Source organism: Brachycentrus maculatus, unplaced genomic scaffold (genome assembly GCF_059751285.1).
Source record: "Brachycentrus maculatus isolate JH-2025_06_01 unplaced genomic scaffold, ASM5975128v1 h1tg000513l, whole genome shotgun sequence".
Classification (NCBI taxonomy): domain Eukaryota; kingdom Metazoa; phylum Arthropoda; class Insecta; order Trichoptera; family Brachycentridae; genus Brachycentrus; species Brachycentrus maculatus.
This window is the reverse complement of record NW_028281259.1, coordinates 232,691-245,152: the sequence shown is the minus strand read 5'-3', so window position 1 is coordinate 245,152 and position 12,462 is coordinate 232,691. Positions and strand designations below refer to the sequence as shown.

The 12,462-nt window shown below is 34.9% G+C and overlaps 1 protein-coding gene across 2 annotated transcripts in view; it reads right to left on the bottom strand.

Annotated features, from left to right (window-relative positions):
* The window catches only part of LOC148301828 (fatty acyl-CoA reductase wat-like), a 44,618-nt gene extending 37,919 nt beyond the window's left edge, over window positions 1-6,699 (bottom strand). For both annotated transcript variants that reach the window (XM_088272625.1, XM_088272626.1), the window contains exon 1: window positions 6,598-6,699. The gene's annotated coding sequence lies outside the window, so the exon portion shown is untranslated. The remainder of the gene's footprint in view (window positions 1-6,597) is intronic.
* Between the last annotated feature and the right edge of the window lie 5,763 nt (window positions 6,700-12,462).

Genomic DNA, 12,462 nt, shown 5'->3' with positions numbered 1-12,462 from the left:
CGAGCGATGTTACAACGTTACATTGCGACAAAATACTCTGGTCCGTCACCACCCTCAGGGCCTTTGTGCACTACACAGAATCACACGGAATTTTACCGTCCGGCTCGTCAGTTAGCGTTTTAAAACGATGATTGGCTAGTGCTTTTGTCCATCTTTCTTCGGATCGGTGCTCTTCATCAGTGCGTGAATACGTTGTGCGTAAATTAAACTGTCGTAGTCGCTTTCATTTTTCAAAACCAGACTGCCACACGGTGAAATCCCGTCCAGTGCACAAACGCCCTTACATTTCAAACAAATTACTTCGATCATTGTTTTGTATTTTGCATATTAAAAGCATTGTTAACTTTGTGTTATGGTAATATAACACTCTCCATATCATTCATCCTTCACTTTGTGTAATACCATATACTTTTGGTATAGAATTTTACATGCAAACAAAACTGGTCTAAATGCACAAGTTCACAACATTTTGAGTGTGTCCAAATACTTGTTCACAAATCTGGATTATCTCCAATTACAGGAGTTCAATTCAAACCCTTATCCGCACCCAATGGTGCAATTTAAAATACAGCAACATATATTTTTTTTAACCATATCACCTCCCTATGTGGAACATTTTCATTCGAACCCTTATCCGCACCCCAATGGTGCATAGGGCACTGCATCATATAACCGCAGTGTTATCTTGATCGTGACACATGAAGAAAAGGTGATCAGCCCTCCGCTTCAGGTACCAGTCCAGGGTAATATTGAATAAATATTTTAGTGAAAAATTGAAATTCCAAATTGGAATTAAATTAAAAAAATATTCCATATGCTACTTCTACAGCGACATCTATGGTTGAAATTAGGTAAGTTTTTTTATTGGCAGAAACCTTTAAGTAACGTAAGTACTCGTAAGTGAAGAAGCTCAAAGTGTAGAACGTGACTGTTATATGGGAAAGGAAATGAAGGAGGAAAACTTCCTATAATACGGTCAAAATTGAATTCGTAATGTATCAAAATACGTGCAATTTAAATAATCACCTCTCCCGAAACCAGTAGTGTAAGATAAGACATTCCAAAGTAATTATCGTCAGAACTTCGGGACGCGGTCTGACTTGGAAGGATGCAAAGAGCCGACCGAAAAGCTTGGAAGCAGTTTGTGGACTCCATATGTTCCGTATGTTTTGTCCGCCTCCGTAGTGTAATGGTCAGCGCGCTCGGCTACCGTTCTTGAGGTTCCGGGTTGGATTCCCAGGGGGGGGGGTCAAATAAATATAAGTAATTTTTTTCACTTTAATATTTATTCAATATTACCCTGGACTGGTACCTGAAGCCGAGGGGTGATCACCTTTCCTTCATGTGTAACGATCAAGATAACACTGCGTTTATATGATGCAGTGCCCTATGCACCATTCGGGTGCGGATAAGGGATCGAATGAAAATGTTCCACATAGGGAGCGGATGTGGTTAAAAAAATCATGTTGCTGTATTTTAAATTGGCCTTGCAGCCGCTTGTGGCGGTCTATCCTCTCTGCCTACCCGTGCGGGGAATGGAATGGCGGTTACCTAGCCAGCTGATCTGCATAAGTAACTGCTATATATAAGGCAATATCAATGTTAGAGCATATTTTTATGTAATTGGTGTCGTGTAGTGACATTGGTTTGTGAATGCCATGAGGTCTATAGGGTCAATCAGTATAAGTCCACGAAATATATATATATATATATGTATATAAATATATATATATATATATATATATATATATATATATATATATATATATATATATATATATATATATATATATATATATATATATATATATATATATATATATATATATATATATATATATATATATATATATATATATAATATATATATATATATATATATATATATATATATATATATATATATATATATATATATATATATATATATATATATATATATATATATATATATATATATATATATATATATATATATATATATATATATATATATATATATATATATATATATATATATATATATATATATATATATATATATATATATATATATATATATATATATATATATATATATATATATATATATATATATATATATATATATATATATATATATATATATATATATATATATATATATATATATATATATATATATATATATATATATATATATATATATATATATATATATATATATATATATATATATATATATATATAAATATATATATATATATATATATATAAACTGGAATGATTGAAGATACAGAGGTCATGGGCAGGTAGGGTCATTCAACTTATAAACTATGTTAACTGCCATTTTTTACCATACGTACTCCATACAATCAGCGTAAAAACCGCAAATCTATTGGAAATTTTAGTTCAAATAGAGGTCATATAAAACTCAAGTACAGTAAAACCCCGATATAACGGACCTCTACTTATCGAACTTCAGATATAACGGACAAAAATCTGTCCGTTGTAATTGGACCATTCGTCAGATGATGAATTTCTACTATATATATATATATATATATATATATATATATATATATATATATATATATATATATATAGTATACGCATTTTCGTGATTTTAAAGCAAAAAGCAAAATTTCATGTTGGATCATTTACTGTGCGATTGAGAATAAATGTCGCTCACTCCTTTCAAGAACGTCATAAATCAAAAAACGTGATATTTCAGGAGAACGTTTTTAGAGTTTAAAAATATAACACAATGCATTAAAAATAAATATCAAGCCACTTATGTAACTTTTTACTGTGCAACAAATCTTTTTAGGTACAATCTGAAGGTTTTTTCTCCATTTGAAAAATATTTAGTATATTAAAAAAAAATAATTAAACAATACCTTTTCTTCAAAATGCAAAAACAACACTTTCTGCCCTGTAGTGGGCAAATATTAAGTTTAAAATATGCCTCTTTTGCTGGGATATAGTACATTTTCTGGGCATTCCGAAAACATGCACAACTGAAAAATGACGATTTTTTATTTATGACGTTCTTGAAAGGAGTGAGCGATGTGTGATGACCCATAGTTGAAGAAAAATATATTCTAGCGTTTCTCATGTATGTGAATATAATCCAGGATTCGGACTTCACATACACACGAAAAAGTTCCTGCTCTATAAAAGGCTTCAAGAATTTGAGTAGTGTGGTTGTCAATAACGGCTAGAATTGCTGAATGTTACACATGTGTAAAGTGACCAATCCTATAATAAATAGTAAAATCGTATAATAAGGTCAGAATTGAATTTGTAACTAACTAACTAACCATCACGCCGCTTCCCCGCAGGGGTAGGCAGAGAGAATAGAGCGCCACACCACTCTGTCCTTGCAAACATTCTTCGCCTCTTCCACGTTCATGCATCTCCTCATACATAACCTGACCACTTTCAAGTATTTGGCATACCTGATCGTGCCATATTTTTGTCGGTCTTCTTCTGCTTCTTTTCCCGCTAACATTCGCCTCATATATTTGTTTTACCGTTCTTTCCTCACTCATTCGTTCTACATGTCCAAACCATCTCTGTTGAGATGGTTTGGACCATCTTGCACCTTTCTTAATTATATATATACATATATATTTATATGTGTGTGTGAAACCCTTATCCGCACCCCAATGGTGCATAGGGCACTGCATCATATAAACGCAGTGTTATCATGATCTTTTACACATGAAGGAAAGGTGATCACCCCTCCGCTTCAGGTACCAGTCCAGGGTAATATTGAATAAATATTACAGTGAAAAAATCACTTATATTTATTTTACCCCCCTTGGGAATCGAACCCGGGACCTCCAGAACGGTAGCCGAGCGTGTTGACCATTACACTACGGAGGCGGACATATATATATATATACATATAATATATATATATATATATATATATATATATATATATATATATATATATATATATATATATATATATATATATATATATATATATATACATATATGCGCATTATTGGCGCCGTCTACGGTTGAATTAAGTTTTATTTTATTCATATCAGAGACCTTCACGAAAGGTAAAGAAAATTAATCAATTTTTTTACATTAAAAAAATTCAATAACATATTTTTCAAATCTTTTTGCATTGTACCAACGTAAGACATGGAAAAAAATGCTGATTAATGATTCCGCGAACACCGAGTGGTTATATTGTACCTGGAGAAGGTACATGCGCTAACCTCTGCAGGACCTCGAGACAAATGTACTCGCTAAGACAGCACTGGACAGGTATATTTGTTCGTATATACAGGCGGACGTAATTCACTATTTCGCACATTATTTAAAATAAAAATAAAAAACTAACTAACCATCACATTACTTATTACTTATAACCCTTATCTGCACCTAATGGTGCATAGGGCACTGCATCAAATTAACGCAGTGTTATCTTGATCATTACCAACATGAAGGCAAGGCGATCACTCTTGCGCTCCAGGAACCGGTCCAGGGTAATATTAAATAAATATTACAGTGTTAAATCACTAATATTTATTTTCACCCCCCCCTGGCAATCGAACCCGGGACCTCCAGCACGGTAGCTGAACACGCTGACCATTACACCACGGAGGCGGACATCACGGTAATGGTCAGCACGCTCGGCTACCGTTCTGCAGGTCCCGGGTTCGATTCCCAGGGGGGTCAAATAAATATAAGTGATTTTTTCACTCAATTAATTATTCCATATTACCCTGGACTGGTACCTGAAGCGGAAGGCTGATCACCTTTCCTTCATGTGTTAACGATCAAGATAACACTGCGATTATATGATGCAGTGCCCTATGCACCATTTGGGTGCGGATAAGGGTTTTAATAATTTTAATAATAAATAATAAATATGTAGGTACTTAGTTAGTAATTTTTTATAGTTTTAATTTTAAAGTACAATTTTGGTGTTTTTTTATTATTATTTTTTACATCACATTTTTTATATTAATATTTTTACACTCGAAAGTAGAGACGTTCGAACATTTAACATTCGCACACATTTTCAAGAACTAATCATGTGCGAAAGTTGAGGTCTGCCTGTATATATATATATATATATATATAAATAATTGCTCAAAGCAAATTACTGAGAGCTGTCAGTCAACACTCGATAACTCCAGCAATTTGGACTTGGCACCTTTTGTATTAGAGGTGTGCCTAACGGGTACGCCTAGCTAACCATATGGATACTCCCCGCCGGGGTAGGCAGAGAGGATAGGACGCCACAGCGATCAGTCTTTATTAAATAGTCTTGAAAATTCGGGCATCTCTTCATACATGGCTGCCGATTATTACGACTCCTGAAGAAATATTACTGGATTACTTTTTGGAATACTTGATCGTACCAAGTTTTCCTCGGTCTTCCTCTGTTCATATTCCGAATTATATGTATATGTTTATATATATATATATATATATATATATATATATATATATATATATATATATATATATATATCCGCCTCCTTAGTGTAATGGTCAGGACGCTCGGCTACAGCACGCTGGAGGTCCTGGGTTCGATTCCCAGGGGGGGTAAAATAAATATAAGTGATTTTTACCCTGAACTGGTACCTGAAGCGGAGGGCTGATCACCTTTCCTTCATGTGTATACGATCAAGATAACACTGCGTTTATATGAAGCAGTGCCCTATGCACCGTTTAAGGGTTTTTATTTATTATTATATTTATATATATATATATATATATATATATATATATATATATATATATATATATATATATATATATATATATATATATTTATATATATAAATCTAACTATCTTACTAGCCATCCTGTCACTCTCCGCGGGGGTAGACAGAAAGAATAGAACTCCACACCTATCTGTCTCTGCAAACAATCTTCGCCTCTTGCACATTCATGCATCTCTTCATACATACCCGCTACTCCGACTACTGACCTGTTTTTGAAATACTTGATCATACCAAGTTTTCATCGGTCTTCCTCGGCTTCTTTAATGAGTTTTATAATGATAACAAAATATTTTGAATATTGTTTAGTAGATAGTGTTTTAGTATTAATCAGTCTTGATAAAGAAGCGGTTAGCTTGGAAACCGGTAGACATTATAATTAAGTTATAATAAAATATTTATAGTGATTTTAAAACAAAGTTACATTTTAATTATTAAAAAAAAATATCATTGTATATCGCTCACTCCTTTCAAGAACGTCATAAATAAAAAAAAGCGTTAATTTTCAGTTATGCATGTTATCGGAATGCTCAGAAAATGTGCTATATCCCAGCAAAAGAGGCATATTTTTAACTTAGTATTTACCCGCTACAGGGCAGAAAATGTTGTTTTTGCATTTTGAAGAAAAGGTATTGTTTAATTATATTTTCAAATATACTAAATATTTTTCAAATTTAGAAAAAACCTTCAGGTTTTACCTAAAAAGATCTGTTGCACAGTAAAAACTTCAATGAGTGGCTTGATATTTATTTTTAATACATTGTATTATATTTTTAAACTTTAAAAACGTTCTCCTGAAAAATCAAGTTTTTTGATTTATGACGTTCTTGAAAGGAGTGAGTGATATGTGTTTTTTTACCGTATATGATGGTTTTGGCGATGCACTAATGTGAGCACTTTTTATGGAGATTTCACCTCTCCATGTGATACAAGTTTCACGGGCAAGCAAACGTCTTATACTAATCAATAATTCCACTATTGGATCGAGCAGGCTTAATTATGGGCATTATGGCGTTACAGGGGAACGCACACAGCTTCTCAAACTGTTTCAAAAAACATACGACAAATTATACAAATTTATGAGGCGAATGTAGTTGGAAAAAGAAGCGGCGGAAAACCGAGGAAAACCTGGCACAATCAGGTATATCAAATACTTGAAAGCGGCCGGGTCAGGAGTCGTTATAATCGTCGGGTATGTATGAGGAGATGCATTAATATGGAAGAGGCGAAGAATGTTTGCAAAGACATTTGTTTGTTTGTTTGAGTGGTGTGGCGTTCGAATCTCTCTGCGTACCCCTGCGGGGAAGCGGCGTGATGGTTAGTTAGTTAGTTAGTTAGTTAGTTAGTTACGATAAATCTATTGCCAACAGTGTCTATAATTTGATTGAACAGATTGATTTGAAGCCATTTTCTAGGCAATTGCTTTAGGCACAGAATCAAAATATACGAGACTACTTTGCGTTCCTTCTGAAATTATTTTTTTTATTATTTAACATAGTTAGATTTTTAAGTACAACATAATACAATTTCTTAACATTTATACATATGGCAAACTTATAGTTTTCGCTGCGCCTGTCCAAAAAAGAGACTGAGCTCTTGTGCTTGGAGAGGGACTTACACTCAAGGTTTAATGTTTTATATAATTAATGGTATAATAGTCTTTTTTATATATTTTTTTCAAGTTTTATATGTCATCTTCTTCTTCTTATTCATCCTCTTTTAGGACTAGGTCCAGTCATTCTCGGGTCGGTCCTGGGAGGTGGAAGACCAGCTATCCTTCCATCGTTTAGGTGGTCTTCCTGGGGGCCTGATCCCGCCTATGCTGCTGTCCGCTGCCACCCTCACCACTCGATCCGAACTTGCTCTTCTCACATGATTTCTCCAGAAACGTCTTCTTGCAAGAAGACGAAGAAGACGAATACGTTTTATATGTAATGGGCATTAATTTTTTGTACACATTAAAATCACAAATTAAAAAGTACAACATTTTGAGTGTGTTCACAGCTTGTTAAATCTGAATTATCTCCAATTAGGAGTTATTTTTTACATTTTTGACATCTCAATCTTCATCTATGTTGAGACACAGTCATTTGAACAGCAGGAACAACATCGCAGGAAGTCTAAACCCCTTTAAAAACAGGCCACAAGGCCTACAATAGTAAAATTTATAAAAATACGGGATAGTTTGAGAATCTGTGGAGAGTAATTTTAAATTATAATTAAAAACAAACCTTCGAAGAATGAAATCAAAGTGCAAAATGATATATTACACAGTTAGGTACTTTATGGTACCTACCTCAGGACATACAAAACAGAATTATAATCATTTAACGTCCTCCAATTTCATTCTAAAATAGGGACCTTTTTCTAACGTTAAATACTACAATACAGTGAATACGCGCGGAGCAGGTTACTCGTGAATCTATGCAATAAATTAGAGTACAATATTATCTGTGTTCCTATGTCTTATAACTATTGTAGAAACAGAATTATAATCATTTAACGTCCTCCAATTTCATTCTAAAATAGGGACCTTTTTCTAACGTTAAATACTACAATACAGTGAATACGCGCGGAGCAGGTTACTCGTGAAACTATGCAATAAATTAGAGTACAATATTATCTGTGTTCCTATGTCTTATAACTATTGTAGAAACATAATTATAATCATTTAAAGTCCTCCAATTTCACTCTAAAATAGGGACCTTTTTCTAACGTTAAATACTACAATACAGTGAATACGCGCGGAGCAGGTTACTCGTGAAACTATGCAATAAATTAGAGTACAATATTATCTGTGTTCCTATGTCTTATAACTATTGTAGAAACAGAATTATGATCATTTAAAGTCCTCCAATTTCACTCTAAAATAGGGACCTTTTTCTAACGTTAAATACTACAATACAGTGAATACGCGCGGAGCAGGTTACTCGTGAAACTATGCAATAAATTAGAGTACAATATTATCTGTGTTCCTATGTCTTATAACTATTGTAGAAACAGAATTATGATCATTTAAAGTCCTCCAATTTCACTCTAAAATAGGGACCTTTTTCTAACGTTAAATACTACAATACAGTGAACACGCGCGGAGCAGGTTACTCGTTAAACTATGCAATAAATTAGAGTACAATATTATCTGTATTCCTATGTCTTATAACTATTGTAGAAACAGAATTATAATCATTTAAAGTCCTCCAATTTCACTCTAAAATAGGGACCTTTTTCTAACGTTAAATACTACAATACAGTGAATACGCGCGGAGCAGGTTACTCGTGAAACTATGCAATAAATTAGAGTACAATATTATCTGTGTTCCTATGTCTTATAACTATTGTAGAAACAGAATTATAATCATTTAAAGTCCTCCAATTTCACTCTAAAATAGGGACCTTTTTCTAACGCTAAATACTACAATACAGTGAATACGCGCGGAGAGATCACACGTCGTATCACCATCGCCAAAAGTGACATGTCTAAGCTAGACAAAATCTGGAAAGACCGGGGTGTAAATAATAATACCAAGATACAGCTTGTCAAGAGCTTGGTCCACTCCATTTCCCATGGACCATGAAAGCAGCAGAAAGGAGAAAAAATGTGGTGTATGAGGTGCATGCTCCGAATTCCATGGGAAACTAGACACACCAAACGAGTCCATTCGCCAGGAACTACACATAAATGGCTTGACTCTGGCCAGTGTCTGTATTCGACGGATTCTACAGTTCTTTGGACTCGTAGCGCGTGGAAATGAGGATAGCCTGGAACGACTGGTTGAGATGGGTAGCCTGGAGGGGAAGAGAGGGAGAGGATGATTCCCACACGATGGACCGATGGAGTTAAGGTGGTTGGAGCGCTACGTGCAGCGCAGGCAAGGGATAACTGGAGAAGAGTCATTGCTTCCAGAAGCGTCACAACCCTCAGTAATGAGGAATAAGACGGAGAAGAAATTCCTACAATATAAATCTAAAATAGACCTATTTCCAACGTTAAATAAATGATTGTGTATTCACCAATTCTAGACCCGTTCACCTAATGATTTATATATTGTGAACAGGTTATTCATTCGGTAATATAACTGTGAATTATAAAAGCGGTTTTGCCAATTTGAAAGTGTTATATCGGTTACTGATATCACGATAGTCGGGTTTTTTTAACCTTTGGCATTGGATCCGGTCTGGGATTACAATAAAAGACAACGTGCTAACAATGTGACGTAGGTAATTTGAATTAGAATAGAACGTCACACCATTCTATCTTTGTAAGTATTCTTCGCCTCTTCCACGTTCATGCATCTCCTCATACATACCCGCCGATTATTCCAACTCCTGACCTAACCACAACCGAATATTTTAAATACGTGATCATTTCAATTTTCCTATGTCTTTCTCTGCACATATTTCCAACAACATTCGTATCATAAATTTGTTTTACCGTTCTTTCCTCACTCATTAGTTCCACATGTCCAAACCATCTCAACACAGCTTCCTTAGTTTGCTGGATAGTGCTCATCTCAGCCTTGCACCCTTTCCTTATATCACCATTGGAACATCTACCATACATGGTCTTGCCGTACTGAGAGATGGCATCCCGACTGCATCCAGTCTACTCTCATCCTTCCCAAACCATCCCAACCCGCCTTCCTTAGTTTGCTGGATAGTGCTCATCTCAGCCTTGCACCCTTTCCTTATATCACCATTGGAACATCTACCATACATGGTCTTGCCGCACTGAGAGATGGCATCCCGACTGCATCCAGTCTACTCTCATCCTTCCCAAACCATCCCAACCCGCCTTCCTTAGTTTGCTGGATAGTGCTCATCTCAGCCTTGCACCCTTTCCTTATATCACCATTGGAACATCTACCATACATGGTCTTGCCGCACTGAGAGATGGCATCCCGACTGCATCCAGTCTACTCTCATCCTTCCCAAACCATCCCAACCCGCCTTCCTTAGTTTGCTGGATAGTACTCATCTCAGCCTTGCACCCTTTCCTTATATCACCATTGGAACATCTACCATACATGGTCTTGTCGCACTGAAGAATTACTTCATTAACTTTCATCCTTCATTTGCCAACTCCATGCTGCGCTTCCATGCATTAGGGTTGGAACCAGGACTCACCCTTCGTGAATTCTTATAATATATGACAGAATGGACATGTATGGGATTCTGAGATGAGAACTCTTCGATCTATAACCGGGAACACGTTGAGAGACCGCGCAAGGAACGCTGCTATCCGGAGCATGTGTAAGAACGAATATATGGATACTGGAAACGCACCGCCCTTCAAGGAAACCCTGAAGGACGCAGACCCCCAGGCAGACATCCCAAAGGTGGAGATATAGCTGGCAGTCAACATCCCAAGAGCGACAGATCCTGAGGATCTATAAAAAGATGAAGAAGAAGGAGAAAAAGAAGAATGGACAAGTCACCAACCTAGGGTTTGGTTTAAAATTGATTTTTGACCTTAAATGTACGAACAATGGTACTCTATATCCGTTAGCATATAATGAATAATGTATACTGAATACCCAATCCACAAATTGGTCATAACTCTTTATTCATATCGAATATAACATTGTTTTGACCCCTAACCTGAAATATGGTGTACTGGGCACTGTGTCAGAGAGTCCAGTTTGTCGTACAGTAAAACCTCGATATAACAGGCCAATTTTGGAAGACCTCACCAAAACATTTCATTTCCATTATAAATGATTTTAAGTAATCAGGAATTTTAGCTTGCAAAATTGTTACGTTTTGGTGCGATTCAATGATTTCATATTGGTTTAACACAGGATTGGTCACGTTTTGTCGCAACTTTGATTAAGATTTCGATATAACACAGTAAACAGAACAGATTTGCATTTAAAGGATTTTTTGTGCAATATTGGAAACTTTTTGGTGAGGACCTCCACAATTGGGGGGAAGGTTTTTTTAGGGAATGGATCTTTGTAAGACAAGAGGAATATCTAATTTAACATACTCAACCTATAAAGGATTGCATTAGACTCGTCAAGTGTTTATAACAGCCGATATAATTAATATTTTCATTCATAATTTTCTTTTGGAAAGTTCGCCTACGAAAAAACGTTATTTTCGTATGTTGGCAATGAATGACGACACAGAAACGATGGAGTTATTTTAATATTGGTAACATAGATAATTAATTGGCTCTATTTGTAAATGTCTATGGTCCACCCTCCCACTCCCCCTCCCCTCATGTTTGTATTACTCAAATGGTAGTGTAATGGTAAACAAACAATCCACACTACTACTATTACAGCTCTATAAACCATAGACAATAAACCAAACGACGTCATAAATCGTTCGATGACGGAAATTTGATGACGTATGTGAACGCACGTTTTTTGTTTTATAAAAATATCTAATGTTTTAACCTTAATATATCCTTTTTTCTCTCCAGATTTCAATAAGAATGTTACCGATAGTCTCGTGATTTTTGATGTAGCCAATAATCACACATCGTGATATTTATCCATTGCATTTATTATTTACCTTGCTCATTATGTACAAGGTTTATAGATCATTTAGTGGATTTTTGATTCTTCTAGCTAAATAAAGATGTTTCATTTGAATCTGTGTCAAATTCCTTTAAGATTTTTTTAATGGTATTTGCATTTGTTATTTACTTTGCTTATTATGTACAAGGTTTATATGGATGATGAAGTAAATTTGTTTGTAAACATGTTTGATATTAATC